Consider the following 18,679-nt stretch of genomic DNA (forward strand, 5'->3'; position numbering starts at 1 on the left):
GCTAAGTTAAAAATACATTCTTAGGTTTTTTGGGCATTTATGCTTTAAATTGTAAAATTATTCTCCATGTCATATTGATACATGAAAAATTCTTTACAGCAGGTGAGATTGCATGCTATTTTAAGATTTTGTTTAATACAGGGGAGGGGTTTTTTATTACTGGGAGTTGATATGTAAATGGATTGCAGTTTATATCTCTGTTTTTAACAACTGCTGCTGGACGTTGCTGAAGGCCACAGGCGAAAATGGATGCTCAAAGTGCTCTGTTATGGCACTATCTGTACATCTCAGCCCTTCCTGGGCCCTTCAATTCCTAAGATGATTTCTCTTGGTTTTGGAATAAAAGCATTATCTTAAAAAGCATTTGTTCCCAGATAGGGTTACTGTGAGCTCATGAATCAGAAGAGCACACAGAGGCTGTAGGGTCGGTAGACACTCCTTAAGGAAGCAAAGGCTGAAGAAAAGCCTGTATTGCTAAATCATGCCTTGAAATCAAATCTTAGAAATGAAGTTACTGAAATTCCCAGTAGGGGTGAGTTTCAGTAAGATTAACACTAGTAAACAAGAAACTAGGGTTAGGACTAATGACACAGACATGGATTAAAAATAGAAATTAGGAATAGAAATTAAAAATTAAATTTAAAATTATTGAGAGGAATGGAAAAAATACATTTTGAGAGGAACTGTTAGAATTCTTGAAAAAACAAATTTCATGTAATACAGTCTCATCTCCAGATGCATCTTAATTTGAATACACACATCAGGAGACAATGCCATAATATAAAATGTCAAGTTACTAAGCCCAAAAGAGAGATGAGCTCAAATGATGAGGAAAAAATGAAAATTAAGAAGAAAAATAATAAAATTTTGACTAGTCAAGTGGTGGGAAAGTAATATAGAGGAAAAAAAATCACAAGGGATATTTAAAAGAAGCAATACAGAGAATTAAAATGTAATCAGAGTGGAAATCATAAGAAATTTCTACTGCCAAAAGTAAAGGGTAGGAGAGCTACAAATAGCACAATAAAGGAAATGAATGAAGAAGATATGAGCTACAGCTTTGAGCAACATCCCTAGGCCCTCATCTCTGTAAAAATGCTATATAATACCGAGACTTTCTCTCAGGGTGCCAGCTAAGATGCCTTGAGGGAAGATTTCTGCATTTCTTATGTAAATTTTCAAGTCACTGTGTAAGTGAGATGGGCATAAATGAAATTAATAACAGTTTGATAAAAAATCCAAGGCACTGGAATATGTAAGAGTTTACACTGAAGTAACAAAAACCCAACTACAAGATGTAAAAAGCTGAAATTATCTTTTTTCATTATAGAGAGGTAAAACTGCTTTGATTTAATATATTCTATATTTCAGATGGTATAAATTCAGACTATAAAAACACTCCTAGGTGATGACTAGGATTGTAATTACATTCTGAAAACAAAAAAATAAATACAAAGCAGTATTTGATAATATATAATGTAATAGACAAGCCTAGCAGAAGCAATATTTTTAAGTGTTAACAAACTGCAAAACTCTCTCAAAGAGAGTTATATATTCAATAAACAAAGCTAAAACTAGCTCTTACAAATGATGTTTTTTGCAGTGAGTAGTGAAAGTATTTGAGAACAAAATTAGCACAGTCATATATTTCTTCCTGAAACAGTCAGGTAGGAAATATGTATCTGTTTTTGTAACTAAGTGTAACACTTCTGTACTAAAGAAAAGTTGGTTTCATAACAGAAGTGAAAACTGTTGTGGGGAAAAGGGCACCAGAAATCCAGTCCTGAGGACGTCAAGAGATTGACAGCTGTACAGAAAAGATGGAGAAGAAAAATTTTAACTGAATAGAATCAGAACATGTAGGTACTATATAAAGGGGAAAATAGCTTTTGCCTGTCTGTTTCATAGAAGGATTTTCAAAATTCGATACTAATGAATGGAACTTCTTCAAATGACTTAATGTGAACAAGAAGATCTAAGCAGAATTACCTTCAGTCACTGCTGCTTCATTTAGCAAAAGAAACCATGTGCCCAGCAAATGAATAAAAAGGGAAAGGACCAGTAAGAGATGAAGCATGGATAGCTCTCTATAGCAGCTACTGTGCTGTTCTTGGTTCTTCTTTTCACAGTATTTTATAACTTGTTCAATTTCTGAACATATATATCAGAAATATAGGATATTCACGTTTCTGAGGAAACTAGCAGGAATTTAAATGGGCATAAAGTCATGCCTTACCATGAATTACTTATATTTTAAGCTTGCAGATAAAACACAAAGGCCATTTTGAAACTGTCAATTTGTCAGTCTCATCTGAAAAGAACAAGTATGTTCATCTTTTAAAAATATGTAAGGATAGAGATTATTTTGATGGGTACAATTGCAAAGTTATTTAAAGCAAATATTCTCATCAAATGAGAAATTTTCAATTTCAGGTTTTACCTACAGGCAAATCAAACAGTACTCTGAAGGCTTGGCAAACTGTAGTCAAGATCTTTGGTGCAAAGGATTATTTCAGAGAGGTCTCTGAAAGAAGTTCAGACCCTTCTAGGAGGTCTCTCTTGGCTCATAATCATGGAGTTCAGCTGAAGGATGTTGTAATGTGGTATGTGAGAACTTACTGAAGGGTATGGATTGGTACAGAATAAAAGTTATGTGAAGAATGGAATTTCTCATATATATAAATATATGAGATATATATTGGATGAGAGAAGTGAAACACAATACAATCCACTCCATGAGATATTTACATAAAAATTGAAAGCTGCTATTTGATGCCTTCCCTATTAGGTTTGGAGTTTGTCCCTGCTTGATTACACCAAGTGCCATCAAATCTATTCAACTATTCTTAAAGTTCTTGGGGATTAAATGTTTCCCACATTCTGACAGAAGACCTCCTTCTCTTTTTACACTATATGGTCCATTTGAGAAGCTAACATATATGGACAGAAGAAGAAAAGGGTGAACATCAAAAGAGCACAAATTTTAATAAAAAGCATTCAGAGGAACATGAAAGCAAATGGAGATATGAGAGACACACCTCAGGAAGAGTTGGAGTAAAGTAACAAGGTGTAAGAAATAGCTTCTAATTCTGTATTAGTTTTGCATTGGTTTGAGGAACGGAGAGGGCAAAAAGAAAGATGTGAATTATATGGTGAATCAAAAGGTCTCCCTCAGTTACCAGTGTTTGTTCATATCATACAGTTATAAAAAAGCTTTTTACTCTTCTAGGGAATATTGGAAAGTATATTTTTAGTAGAGAGAGGAAGCTCTTTGTATTATTTTATAAAATGCCAATAAATCTCCATTTGGAATACTGTGTACAGTTCCGGTCATCTGTGCTCAAGAAAAAGAAACTTAATTTAGAACAGATGCAGTCCTCAAAGTCTCCTGGGACAAATGAGAGAATGGAGTATCTGTCTTTAGGTGGAGAGATCAAAGGAGTTTGATTTAATCTAGGCAAATTAAGTCTGAGAGGATATATGATTCCTCTTTAAAACTAAATTCAGGGGATAAATATTAAAGAGGGACAGAAGCTGTTAAAGATAAAGGATACATATCACTCAAATTTGGAATGGAAAGTAAGTTTTCCTAACCCTTCAAAGAGTGAGGTTCTGAAATGTTCTTCCAGATAGGGTAGCGTGAGCCAGGAACCTAAACTATTTAAAAATGGAACTTCAAAAATTGTGTCATTAAAACAGATTTCCTGTTTACCCGTGGAACAAGGTTTTGGGTGTCTATATATATTGGCATATTCAGGGGATTCTGAAAGGAAAGACAGTAGATTATGCCATTTTTCCTTGCATGAATCTCATACTTCAGGGCTTTTATAGTCATCTATGGCACCCAGAAAAATATTTCTCCTCCTTATTATGTCATTCTTAGAACTCCTAAGTACTGAACACTACCAGATGCTGAGGCAAAATGCAGACATTTTGTTCACCTGTGTGTTAACCTGTGTGTTTACCTTCTTAGAGATATTAAATAGTCCTGTTTAAAAGCTTAAACTTGAATTGGTCAAACACACTTTCAGGTCATGAAAGAATTTTAAACTACATGAGACAGGGACTTTTTTTAGATGTTCTATTTTATTTAATGTTCTGCCAATTTAAAGATTTACTTGATGATGATGCTGTCAGTTTCTGATTCTTTCTGTGGCATGGTACTGTTTTTAATCTCTTGATTCATGTATGAGAGAGACAAGAAAGTGCTGGGAATTGTTAGGGGAATGGGAAGTTAATGTTCCATGGTTTGTTTCAAACTGAACACAGATAATGCTTATTGTCAATAAGGGACTGGGTTTGAGGATCCAACCCTGGGTGCCTAAATTCCACACCAAAGAACTGCACAATACCTGAGCAAGTAGAGCAGAAGAGCTCTGGTTATTGTTATTAGATCAACCTAAGTCTGCTTGTTGCCAGATAAGTCCATAATGATGAGGCAAATGTGATGTCAAACCAGGTATTCAAATCTGTGAGTGAGGATCAGGCACAGATATATCTATGAAGCAGCTCAGGACAGAGCAAGGCCTGAGCTTAAATACAGCTCTTGAATGAAGCAGGGAGGCCACCAACAGCTCTCTCACACAAGTCTGATCCAAGGCTACAGCTGTGCCCTGTCAGAGCTGGCCTCCATCAAAGCAACCAAGCCCTCGGAGGGGAGAAAGATGTTGCAGAGTCTGTTGGTGCATTGGAGTGGTCAGAGCAGCAGGTTTATTGAGCTGTTCCAAGTTCTGTTGATTAGGTAGAAACCTGTAAAGCAGCTATCCCTTTTTCTTCCTCTCAAATAAACAGCTTGTCCCTGTATTACACATTTAACTCTTCCAGTTCTTTAGGGTTTGTGTTTGGGGTGTTTTTGTTTGGAGAGTGGCAGGGTGGTGGTGAGGGGTGCGTTCTTGCTTAGGAGTTTTAGCCTTTTGTCCGTGACCCCAGTACATCAACATGTGCCTTTTCAGTATCTTTTCAGTCTCCACCCAAAGAGAGTTGGGGATACTCCCTTTTCCGTATTTTTAATATAGAAATTTCTCCTTTTACTGTCCTATTAATATAGCCACACATTAAGTTTGACTATTCCATTGTCTGCTGTATCTGATTCTTTCTCACATCCTGTTGCATTAACACTGGCCAGGTCTGCCCTTCTGAATGTATACCTTAACAATTAAAACTGCTGAAAGGGGTGAACTTTGTACTGATATAAAATTATTGTATTCATTGCATTCTATTATACTGCATTGATAGTGGTAGCAGTCATTTCTTATAGGATGACAAAACTCTAATATAATCATTTAATCCCTATGTTTAGGTGATTTTGGTTTAAGTTTTTCAGTTGTAGGAATACCTCCCCACACCCCCCCACAAAAAAAAAAAAAAAAAAAGGAAAAAAAGGTATTGCCATACCTGTTGTAGTGACAGTTCTATGTATGTCATTCTGTAGAGCTACTTCTGATCGATTGGTAAAGCTCATGAGCAACTTTGCATGTATGGTTTTCATTCCAGCTGTTGCAGTGTGGCAAACTGCTGTGGCATGTTTTATGTTGCTTATTCACTATAGTGCTTTTTTAAAATCATATAAATAAATAATTAAACTATGTCAGACAGGCCTTCTGAGAGGCGCTAATAGGTAATAAATTTACTAGTTATTTACACATTACAGAGAGAAATTATGTGGTTTGTGGCTAAGAAGCTAAAGAGGGACTTTGGAGATCCAAGTTCACTTCTGCGCTGTGCCACATGTTTCCAGGTCTTGAAATACTCACTGAATTTCCATAGCTTTTATTCAGGAAAATATTTGAGTGAATACTGAATAATAAACTCCATCATGTTGTGAAGGACCTTCTTGAATTAGGACTCTCGGAAGTGGGATGGCAGGCCCCTACCACCACCTTGTTTTCAGTTATGAGTAACTTACCCGAAGCCTCTTCATATTTACTTCAGCAAGGTCTGAGTCAGGCTTTTAGAAAGAATAAGAAATACCAGACCCTGAACAGGGTACCTCACAGAATGGCACCTTGAGCCCAGCTGGGGCCTCAACTATAACATAAATTATATGTATGGAAAAAGAAGAGGTGTATAGTTAATTTCCAAAACCTAGTAGCTATCCTGTAACTGTATGCCAGAATAATGCTTTCATAAATCTTCATTACAGAGTGGATATTTGCCATTCAGTATTACCCACTTCAGAGACCAAATGTGACTCATTATTAAATTACTTCAATCTGTGCTGATGTAGAAGCACCCCTGACACATCTCTTTGTGAGCCATTTCTTCAGAGTAATTGCATTAGTAATAGCCGATTACACAGCAATCTTATGTTCCTACAAAATTAAGGTAATTACTGTAGCTAAAAACACATCCCTCTGTATTCTGTCCTAGCAAGGAAGCTGGTAAAAGGCAGTGTAATGCTTCAATTCTTTGTAACAAGAGAAACATTAAGATATAATTACATTATTGATGTGGCGTAGGAGAAGTTTTCATATCTGAAAGGAACATGGAAACAAAATCATAGTTTGAAGCTGTAAAATCCTAGTCTATAAAGGGGAAAAAAAGATCATTTGCATTTAGGTTCCTTAACAAGTATGGAGGAAATGTATTTGAAATACATGAATGAGTTTGTGTTCTGTACTTTGAAAGTGTTAGATATCTGTCTTTGAAGTCGATTTTATTATGCAAAAGTGCATTTTTTCTCTGAACCAGATTATCCAAAGAAACTGTTATGGATATATTTTATTACTGAGTAAATAGGTATTAATTTTTTAATTTAATGGCAAACATCCTGAATACTAGGGTCAGATTCTAATTAGACTGTGTGCTATGGAATTTCATTTGTATTTTAATTTTCACCTTTCTTTTTGTCTTTGAGGGAAACTTGACACTTCACATTTTCTTTAATATGTTATTAGAAGTTTAATGTAACAGCTGAGGAGGAACAGTCAGGCCATTGCCTGTAAATATAGCTAAGGAATTAAAACCTAAATATTCTAGAAAGGATACTGAAAAGCTAATCTCTTCACAAGTATTATGCAGTGTCAAAATTCATAAACAGAGGGTACCACTAGGTCATTTGAGAGTGGCAGTTTGTGTTTGGTTGTGGGCTGATGAGAGTCTGTTGCATGACGTAAGTACTCCTTGCAGATTTTGCTTTCTGTTGCATTAATGTTCCATATTTGAATTACTGAATGCAAGCTGATGGCCCTGGAGTATATATGATATACAAAACTGATCAGAATAATGTGGTGCTCCAAATTGTTTTGATTACAAAGATAAATTCTGGCAACTGAGTATGGATTGATCAATTGACATAGCAGAATATGAGAAAGTGTCAGGTTAAGCTAAATTCCTTTTATGCAAGTGTCTTAGCAGCTATTATAAATAGTTGCCATCTGTTAGTAATATTTGTGGGGAATGAAGTGGCTCTTTTAAAGTGTATAAAAATGAGAAATCTTATGGGATCAGAGTAACAAGTTTAAAAACATATTTTTTGCAGGAAGAGAAATTACAGAAGATAATACTGTATTTTTCTGTTTCATTTCAAAAGGACTGGGGACAATGTACATCAACTTCAGTAGGAAGCTGTCCAAAATTACATTTTTTTTCACATTCCTGTAATTAATCCAGCCTCATTTGATTGCATACCTTTTCTCTTGTGTCTTGTTAAGAAGCCTATTAAGATGTGGATACTGTCAGAAGCAGTAACAAGCAGTCCTCAAGAGAGATTCTGACTGCAGGGAATATAATAACAACAATAATAATAATAAACAGATTATGAGAAACAATTGTTATGAGACCTATTTTTTCAGACTGAGAAGTTTTGAAGTTTCAAGCAGCTTTTCAGTTTAATGCCTAAAGTATCAGACTATGTGCTGCTTCACAGGGTGATCCTGAAAAACCCATTTTTTCAGTTTTCTGATTATGCACTTACTAAGTACTGAGAAAATTTAATTTAGGGAGATAAATACAGAATAGCCTTCTTCACTGGAAATGAATATGTGAATATGAAACATCATTTTTTTCTCTTCAGTAGAAATGAGTAGACCTTTTTTTTTGGTCACTTATGTGTTATAACATTATTGCTTCATTTAAGAAAGGATTTATTTGCAGCTTTATACTGTTTAACTGAGAATCTGTCTTGGAGTGTTGAAAAATATTCCTCCTCGGGAGCTGTACTTGCAACTGGAGCTACTAGTGGGATTTTCATAAGCAAATGGGCCATCTTGAATATGTTGTTTTCTGCATTATAGTACTGGGACAGGCAGCAAAGAAAGATTTTGCTTTCTGATGCAGGGACAGAATTGGTCAGTGAGTGAAATCAGTAGAAGTCTTTCCCTTGACTTCAGTCAGTTATGGAGGGCAGTGATCTTATACGTGGGTCTTGAATTTTTGCAGTATTGCTCTTTTAGCAGAGCTTAAGGAAATAGTGAAAAAATCACCCAGTAGTTTTTCTCGCTTTGCTAAAGCACAAAAGATAGAACAGGCATTAAAGAAGAAGCCACTGCCTGAACATTCTCCCACCATTCACGGAGTTGCCCACACACCACCACAGGCTTTAACTGCTGGGACAGAGTGCCTTTGCAGGGAACAGCTCCAGTGAGCCAGTGGGTGCCCCTTTTGTAAAAATAAATAAATAATTTAATAGCATGGTGCAGCAGCAGGTCAGCTCAAGCTGGGTGCCTCCAGAGAGTGACTCTGAACAAAGAGGCCCCTGGACTTTTATACCCTTGCAGTCTATACACTCGTTTTTTACATGCCCTTCATGTACCTTGCAAGTGCCTTCTGGTCTAATGATGATTTTTGATATGGGGTCTTCTAACACCTTATTGGATTCTTTCTCTGTGTTTACACAGCCAGGCTCTTAACTCATCTTGTCAAGTTTCAGCTTCTGCTGATGGTTGTAGTCTCCTTACCTTCTGGTGTGTACTTCTGGTACACTAGCTCAGCCAGCAGAACATGGGAAACTGAAAAGTCCTGGATATAGAGTAAGCACTACTTAGCAACAACTAAACATCAGTGTGTTATCAATGATATTTGCATACTAAATTTGAAACACAGCACTGTACCAGCTACTAGGAAATATAGGAATGTTCATGAAACTGGCAGTAGCAATATCCATTAAATATTTCTTCAGATTTTTGAGCTCTGTTCTGACAAAGTTGGAGAAGAAAGCAAACCCTGTAAGTTTAATTGAACTAAAATATATGAAATAGTAACAGATGATACATGTATCTGATTGTTGATAATTTTGGCAATGCCCTTTTTGAAGGACAGACTCGCTACACGGTTTAACTTCTTTTTAAAAATAACGTGATCCCTTGTACACGTGGTGTTGTAAAAGATGTGTGTAATCTTCTGTGTCATGAGATCAAAAAGACTGTGTCTACATGGAGACGTCTCGTTCACTTTAGCAGCCTGAAATGTGAGAGTGATAGGCCCACGCACAGAGAGAAGCTGAATATAATCGTGGAGTGGAATGACTATTGTAGTATCATATATGACAGGTTTTGGAAGGAAGCTCTCTGAGGATAGCAAAGATATGTTTATCTTGTATTTTGAATAATGCTGTTTCCCACAGACAATTTTGAAAATTATAAGGAGAACTGTAAGCTTTTCATTTACTGACATTGTCTCATGCATAATGTAAGGGGAAAAAAAAGATGAGCCATATTAGCAAGCCTTTAGATTTCATAATTTTCAGATGTAACTTTAATGAGATAAAATGAATATTTATCTTGGAACAAACTGATTTAACACTTTCTGGTCTTTAAGGACACTTATGCTGTCATATTTCCAGTAGTTACATTCAGTTGACTTTTTTTAGCATGAGGAGAGGTTTGCAGCAAACAGCAGTAAAGTTTTGTTTTATTAGAAGCAGCTGATATATGTGTTTTGTACATCTTATTACAATGTTCAGAATGTTCATTGATGTTGAACTCAGGTTTTTTTAGCGTAAAGCCTAAATAAATAAAAACCAAAAAATGTATGTAGTCCCTGGGCATTCTGCTGAAAGCAGTGCTTGGTATTGATGATTAATTTTCCTAACCAATTCTAGCTGCACTGAGAAAAAGTACTTTTCCCTGACATAAGCAGGTGCTGGATTTTGGTTCTACATCTGTATAGCAGCTGCTGCAGATGTATACCTGTCTATCTTACAAATCTGCAGTCCTGTTCTTGCTGAGCCTTGAAAGCAGCTCATCCCATACTAGGAATTGAAAGCTTAACCTTGAATGTTCTGCATAGGCCAAACTGAACTATGGCACTTTCTTTCCATAACAGTAAGCCAAGTGTAAGGCAAGAGAATTGCTTTTCAATTACTTTGGTCTATTTTCTTTTAACCTTGCAGCAGTATCCCTATGGGATGTTCATTTCCTCAAATGAACCTAGATGTTCATTTCCTCAACTGACTTTGTGAACATCCTTTATTTTCCCATTTAAAGCTTAGCTTCTGCCATTAATCTTCTGGTAATGATTATTTTTAAAGGCACTATTCTAGGAATATTCTGGAGCATATATTTTAAGTCCATCTTTAGTATATTTATGTTTAATCACCTTTCTTGTACAAAAATGGTTTTTTTCTAAACCATTGACCCAGTCTGCAAACTGAAACTGATCTCACAATTCTGCTAATTTCTGATGTTTCTCAGAAGCAACTGAAGAATTAAGAATTATGCTGAAGACTCCCAGGTCTCTTTCTTAGGACTATTACAAATTCATTCTTGCCCCCATTGAAATAGTGGGAATGTAACCTGTATAGCCCCACTCCAGAAAAAGTGGAATCTTCAGGTTGTGCTGTTGCATTGTGAGACAGTGGCACTTCAAAAAATCACTTCCCGAAAGTATAACTCTGCTTTATACTCATGGAAAGGGATTTTAGTGTTATAAACACTGAAGAAGTTCATCTTGCCATAACACTGAAATAATTCTTTATTTCTGCCACCTCACATCATCTCATGCTGTGTATGTGGTACTTGGAGGCACATAGAGGACAGGGAGGTAATTTAGGTCAACCAGCATGGCTTCACCAAGAGAAAGTCCTCTCTGACCAACCTAGTGGCCTTCCAGAATAGAGTGACTAACTACATCAGTGAACAAGGTAAGGGCTAGATGTCATTTGTCTGGAATTGCCTTTGCCACAGTCCCTCACAACATCCTTCGCTCTGAATTGGTGAGAGAAGGATTTGATAGGTGAGCTGTTTGGTGAATAAGGAATTGGTTGGATGGTAGCATCCAGAGGGTAGTGGTCAACAGCTCAGAGTCCCCACAGACATCAATGGTGAGTGGTGAATCTCAGGGGTCTGTACTGGGACCAGTGCTATTCAATGTCTTCGTCAATGACATAGATAAAGGGATCAAGTACATTTGCAAGAAGTTTGCAAATGACTCCAAGATGAGTGGTTAGGTTGACACACCTGAGGAACATCTGAAGGAACCTGGACAAGCCCATGAGGACCTCATTAGATTTAACAAGACCAAGTGCAAGGTCCTGCATCTGGGTTGAAGCAATCCCTGGTATCAATACATGCTGGAGTTGAACAGATCAAGAGCAGCCCTGTCGAGAAGGACTTGGGGGAGTTGGTGGATGAGAGGCTGGACATGACCTGTCGATGTGCACTTGCAGCCCAGAAAGGCAATTGTACCCTGGGCTGCATCCAAAGCAGTGTGGGCAGCAGGTCAAGGGAGGTGATTCTGCCTGTCTACTCTGCTCTGGTGAGACCCCACCTGGAGTGCTGTGTCCAGCCCTGGGGTCCCTAGCACAGGAAGGATATAGACCTTTTGGAGTGGGTCCAGAGGAGGGGCACAAGGATGATTAGAGAGCTGGAGCATATCTCCTTTGAGGAAAGGCTTAGAGAGTTGGGATTGTTCAGACTGGAGAAGAGAAGATTCCAGAGAGACATTATTGCTGTCATCCAGTACCTTAAGGGAGCCTACAAGAAGCTGCAGAGAGACTTTTTGCAAGGGCAAAAAGGGGGAATGGCCTTAAACTGAAAGAGAGCAGATATACAGAAGAAATTCTTTGCTGTGAGGGTGCTGAGGTACTGGAACAGGTTACCCAGAGAAGTTGTGGATGCCCCTTCCCTGGAAGTATTCAAAGCCAGTTTGGATGGGACCCTGCGCAACCTTACAAGAACTTTCTTATAGCCATTCCATAACAGAATATATTGATTTGCATAATTTCATTTAGCACACTTGTCATATCATAAGCAATTTTATTAACATGCTTTGATTTTCTGTGATAGTTTAAATATCTATTAATGTTTTTAATGTCTTCATCTAAGTAAGCATATATTTTTATTGTTCAGGGGAGAAACTTTTGGATAGGCATAACACAGAAGTTGATTAAATGTCAAGCATTCTAAGAGGTGGTGCAAATATGTAACCTTCCTCTTTGGTCCTGTGTTTTACTACAACAAAGAAGGACTATAAGAAGATTTAAAAGCCTCTGAGTGAGAACACATCAGTTCTTTGAAAAATTTGTGTTGTTTACTGAGGATCATATACTACACATTATATTTAATGTTTTGATCAAGTGTTTTGTTTGAGGGAATAAGTTAAAAATTCTGGTTTAGGACATAGCTGAGATAACTTGTTGTAACAGAGGGGTCCCCCAGGTAAGCAGACTACTAAATATTGCACTTGTTACAGAGTATAGAGGGGTACTGAACTGAGTTCTTTCACCCACTGTGCAAGGAGCCAATCCACACACAGAGCCGAGGCATTTGCTTTATTTACAGTTCTGCACAGAAAGGGGAGCTAGGTGGCAAATCCACAAAGCTACACACAGGGCACACAAAAACAGGTATACTTACAGGGTTACAACCTTAGGCTATTTGCATGTCTCAGTTAAGTCAATGGGCTAAGTTGCTTTTGGCTCATCCTTCCCCCACTTCAATTTACAGACATTATGTCCCAAGGAGTCATGGCACGTGGTCGGTGAGTAGATGTCTTGTTGTGGCCAGGGAGTGCCTGAGTGAGGAGTGTGTTTTTTACTATTATAATGAGCAAAAGTTCATTGCTAGGGCAAGTTTTCACCATAGAATCTGTCAGAACTGTGGGTTTGTTAGCTCATCATTAAACATCCTGGATAAGACGGGAGTTACTTATTTTTGTTTACACACCCCTCCACCCACCCCCCCACCCCCCCATCAAGAACATAGGCCATCAATTTTGTCTTCTACATGCCTATGGTTATTGTTTCCATTGCTTAACCTCTTTGTTCTTTATCTTGTTATTTGGAACAATGCTCCTGGTACTCATCAGTATCTCTCCCTGAAGTGGTTACCTTAAGCTATCCCTTATTTACAGCAACCTGTGCTGCACTAATGTGAATCATACTGACAATGCAGTGTAATCGGCTATTTCCCATGTGTTTCAGGGATAATGTATGCTGATATACAAAGTGTCGCTGTGTGCCGTGATGTCTTAACTGCTGCATGTGAAATTCAGCATAGCTTACATTTTTATTTCTCTGTTAGCAGATCTGCCAAGAGAGAAACAATAACCAGATGAGGAAAATACAGGAATATCTTTCAAATTTTCCACAGAAGTGTTGTCTTGCTGAAGTTCTGAAAATGAAGAAATGAACTTTTTTCCCAAAGATTGTCTGCCCATGCTTAGTGGCAATAGTAATTCAAAATTTTTTTAAGAGAAACATATCATATGCCCAAGGGAAACAGCTTCACTTTAACTAACATGAACACTATTTTCCTAGGATCATTTTCTGTTCAGTTGTGCCAACTCTGAAGCAGCATATGACTCGCTGCTCTGCTTGAGGAAGTGGTAGACTGTGATGAGGTCTCCCTTCAGACTTGTCTTCTCTAAGCTGAACAAACCAAGTGACCTCAGCCACTCCTCACAACTTTTGCCCTTGAGACCATTCACTATCTTGGTTGCCCTCCTCCAGACACACTGTAATAGTCTGATGTCCTTATAGTGAGGCACCTAAAACTGCACATAGGTTTTCAGGTGTGGCCACAGCAGTGCAGCGTAGAGTGGGACAATCAGGTCCCTCAACCACCTAGCTATTCTGTGCTTGATGTACCCCATAACATGGTTGGCCTTTTTGGCTGCCAGTGCACACTGCTGACTTGTAATCAACTTCCCTTTGACCCCAGATCTGATTCTGGGGGGGCTGCTCTCAAGCCTGTCATCCCCCAGTCTGTATGTGTAACCTCCATGTCCTGGAGCAGTCATTCCCTGGCAGTCTGAAATGAAGACTAGGGTGATGAAGATTGTCCCCTGCAGCCCATGGAGCATCCCATGCCAGAGCAGATAGCTGTGTCCTGAAGAAAGCTGCAGCCTATGGACAGCCCCTGCTGGAGCATTCTCCTGACAGGAACTGTGTCCCTGTGGGATATCCTTGCTGGAACAGCCCATTCCTGCAGGAGTGCACCCCATGGAAAAGCCCTATGTTGAAGAGCATGAGGTAGAAGGACCAGCAGAGACAAAGCATGATGAATTGTCTGCAACCCACACTCCTCATGCCTCTGCACTGCTGGTGGGGAGAGGAGATAGAAGACTTGAGAGTGAAGTAGAGTCTGGGAAGATGGGAAGGGCAGGGGGAAAGTGTTTTTAGATTTGTTCTTATTTCCCACCATCCTACTCTGATTAATTGACAGTAAATTAAATTAATTTCCTGACATACATTCTGTTTTGCCTGTGATGGTAAGTGATATTCCTGTCCTTATCTTGACCAACAAGCTTTTCATTCTGTTTTTCTCCCTCTGTCTATGAGAAGAGAGAAGGACAGAGAAACTTAGTGGGCATCTGGCAGCCAGCCAATGACGACCCACCACACTGTTACTGCAAAAAGCCTCATTTCAAAGAGCAAGAGTTTTTGAATAATATATCACTTCTTGTTTTACCTTTCTGTGCATGATTTATAGAAATTTTCCACTCATCTCCTCCTGAGTTTCAGGACAGAATAGATACCCTGTTGTTACAAACACTCCAAAACCTCCTTTTTTCTTTCCTATCTTTTCTTAAGCAAACTGCAGTGATCTGTAACAACTTCTCCAAGCAAGCTCCCATAATGTCATTTCAGTCACATCTTTGATAATTTATTAAAAATTTAATCTCATTTACATCCACCCCACACAATAATGATAACACAATTATTAAAGGAAATTGGTAGGATTTTTCTCAGTACCCACTCATAAATTCTTTTCTGCCTTGTTTAGGTTAGTCCTCTTTTGATACTCTTAATGCTGTATTGAAAAGGTTTTTATTGTATTAGTCTGATGAATACAAAAGGAACATCAGAAGAGTTGTAACAAAGGAAGACATAACTTTTTAAATTGGTTTCTGTGAACTAGCTATTTCAGAGCATCTCTATTGGGATGACTATTTCAGGACAATAAGAGCTCTATTAGCATAATGTAACACAATATCCAATTTATTCACTGGACAGAAGAAAAATGTGGCATTTACCTATACAGAATATGTTTTTATAAAGAAGGAGCTGAATGCACCCACATCTTCTTTAATCTGTCAGAAATCTTGTATCTTGAATGAACTCTGCAGAGCTGTTGTTTGTTTTAACCTTTTCCAGGTAGCCTAATGTGACTCTGTATAGGCACAGTGAGGAATAACATTTATGTTAAAGGAGAAGCCACTGCTTGAGCCTTGTCCCACCCTTCAAGGAGTCGCATACACACCACCACAGGCTATAACTTCTGGGACCAGAGTCCCTTTGCAGTGGACAGCTCCACTGAGCCAGTGGGGGCCTCTTTCGACTCCTTGCTCACGCATTCACTCTCCAGTGCACTTCCTCCTTCTACAGATTTGATCCTGAGTTCCCAGTAGCAGAATCTCAGGCACTGGATTTATAAAAATAAATAATTTAATAGTGTGGTACAGCAGCAGATCAGCTTGAGCTGAGTGCCTCTATAGAGGCACAAAGAATTTCTGGCAATTATTATACCCTTACAACTTATGTACCCCCCCCCAAGCACTTGCGTGCACTTCTTGCTCAAATGGTAATTTTTGGTCTGGGGTCTTCTAAACCTAATTGGATTTTTTTTGTCTGTTTTCATGCAGGCAGGTCATTCACTGTTCTTATCTTGCCAGGTTGCAGCTTCTGATGATGGTTATGGCTCTTGCTTGTGCTTCTGGTGCACATGGCTTGCAACCTAAGGTTTGACCAAATCCAGCCACTCATGCTGACAAAGTAAATTTAAGCAAATGAGGTACTAAATCACATTGTACTACAAATCTATGTAACTCATTTTACTTAAAACTTTCTTATGCTAAACATTTATTATCTCTCAACCTGTGGGCAGCTCTGTCCATTTCCACATTCATCTGTTCACCCTGCCCTTGCTGCTCCCTGTCATACAGCTGTTTGAAAATAAGTAATTTTGCAACATGACAAGACTGAAGATTTTACCCACCTTGACAGTGTCTACATATACTAGGAAAAAAATAACCTTATTTAACAAGAAAAGGGATATATAAACTGGTTGTCAATAATACCAAAGGGCTGAACTTAGGGGGCCAAGTAGTTTGTGTTTTCTACCATCCCTGAAAGTAACTTCATGCTGTGAAATTCTGCATTCTCAGTGTCCAGTACCAATGTCTGACTCTGCCTTGGTTTATCTAAAAGCTGTTTATTTTTGCTGCAGCTGGTTCTGGTGAGGACTAGAGGGCCCTGTTCCAAGAAGCAGTCATGGAGATCAAATTCAAGTGTTGGATGCCCCACAGGCAGTCTAGTTTCTCCCTGTTCACATGCTTAAAGGCCACTGCATTTTACCTCTTTTACAGGAAGAGGTACTGTAAACCTTAGAGTGGTTAAAACCAAGATCTTTAAATGGGTCAATGAGGTTAGAAGGGAAGAAACAAAGTTACATAATGATAATTAAAGCTTAAGAAAGAAAAAACGATTGAAGACAAACAGCATATGTGAGCCCTTTTTAAGGAGAAAAGGGAAAAAAAGAAAGCCTTGTGACAAAGTAAATTAAATGCTGTCCTGTTACATATGAGAATCTCTTTGTACCAAGCCAAAAGAAAATTGCTGTGGGGCAAGGTAGTGTGATTTATTTATTTTTTCCACTGACTTCCTACCTTCTGAAGAGATGAGAAGCATAAAAGTCACAACATTGCATAGTCTGTTTCTTCAGACTAAATGAACTCCCACATGAATGGACAGCAATTTATGAGTTGAGTCCTTTTGGAGAAGAGTGCATGAAGAGCATTCATTAACTGTGAATTAGACAGCTAGAAGATGAATGAACTATTACTCACATGATTCAATCATGTAAGTATTACAGACAATTGATGCAATCATCTTCTTTATTTGGGCAAGGATAAAAGGCCTAATTCTGATATTTTAGTGGAGGTAATCTCTAGTTGTGGAAGTAGTGCCTTGACTTTACATGGGGTGGTTTAAAAGTCTGGACTCAGAAGTGACATGGTAAAACGTAAATTCATACTTTTCATTTTGTTCCACACTCTATGTAGAACACTGTGTGCTGCAGTCTGCCATGGCAAGCAGTGTTCAAGTGGAACATGAAAAGAATTACAGAGTGAAATTCCCACATGGTTGCTTCCATGTGAAATAAATTTAAAATAGCATTGCAATACTGTTCTTCAAGTATCAGCTTATAGTAAGTAAAATCTAGTAATAAAATTGCTTGCTCACATAATAATTGCTGAGTGGCATGATTAGAAATGAAGTGTCACTTTGCATGTGACATAGCCTTTATTCTGCCTGAATATAACACACCTCCATTTTCTGGAAGTTCTTTTATTTCATGCTTTGACACCAATATGTTCTTTGGAGCCCACAGACTTATGTAATGTTGTAAAAACATGTTTCTGCTGATTTATATGATTGATCAGACAATTAACTTATTCCCAGGCCTGATAGCTGTCTCCAAGCCCAGGTATCCAAATTTATGACTCTCTAAATTAATACATTCTCCTTATAGGAAATAAATATATATTAATAAATAAATATAAATATATATCTATTTTATATATACTGGATTTTTTTCTTGTGCTTTTAAGCACTGAAAATATGCTTTTTTTTCTCTCGTGACCACTCAGATTACACAAGTTTAGCATTTATTATGAAAGCATGAAATTCTCAGATTGTCATATGACTTCAGAACACAAAACTTCAAACAGACTTCTAGAGACAACAAAACTAATGATAGCATCCAAAGAGCTGGAAAAACTGGTGAATCAAAGGGTGCTACTTAATGCTATATTGCTTGGATGTGTAAATATAACAGGTGTAAAACTGATGGATTGGTTCTCCCTCGAATGAAAGAAAGTGGTGAAGAGCCTTGATGGGAAGCCATACAAGGAACAGCTGAGGTCACTTGGTCTGTTCAGCCTGGAGAAGAGGAGCCTGAGGGGAGACCTCACTGCGCTCTTCAGTATTCTCATGAGGGAAGAAGAGTGACAGGCATTGAGGTTTGCCCTCTGGGGACCAGTGGCAGCTTTCAAGGGAATGGCATGAAATTGTGTCAGGGGAGGTTTAGGCTGGATATTATAAAAAGGTTCTTCACCCAGAGGGTGTTTGGGCACTGGAACAGGCTCCCCAGGGAAGCAGGTCACAGGACCAAGCCTGACAGAGTTCAAGAGGAATTTGGACAATGCTTTCAGGTATGTGGTGTGATTCTTGTGGTGGTCCCATGTAGGGTCAGGAGTCGGACTTCAGTGATCCTTCTGTGTCCCTTCCAAATCAGGA

This window comes from Corapipo altera, unplaced genomic scaffold, assembly GCF_003945725.1.
Source record: "Corapipo altera isolate COAL_440 unplaced genomic scaffold, ASM394572v1 23b, whole genome shotgun sequence".
Classification (NCBI taxonomy): Eukaryota; Metazoa; Chordata; class Aves; order Passeriformes; family Pipridae; genus Corapipo; species Corapipo altera.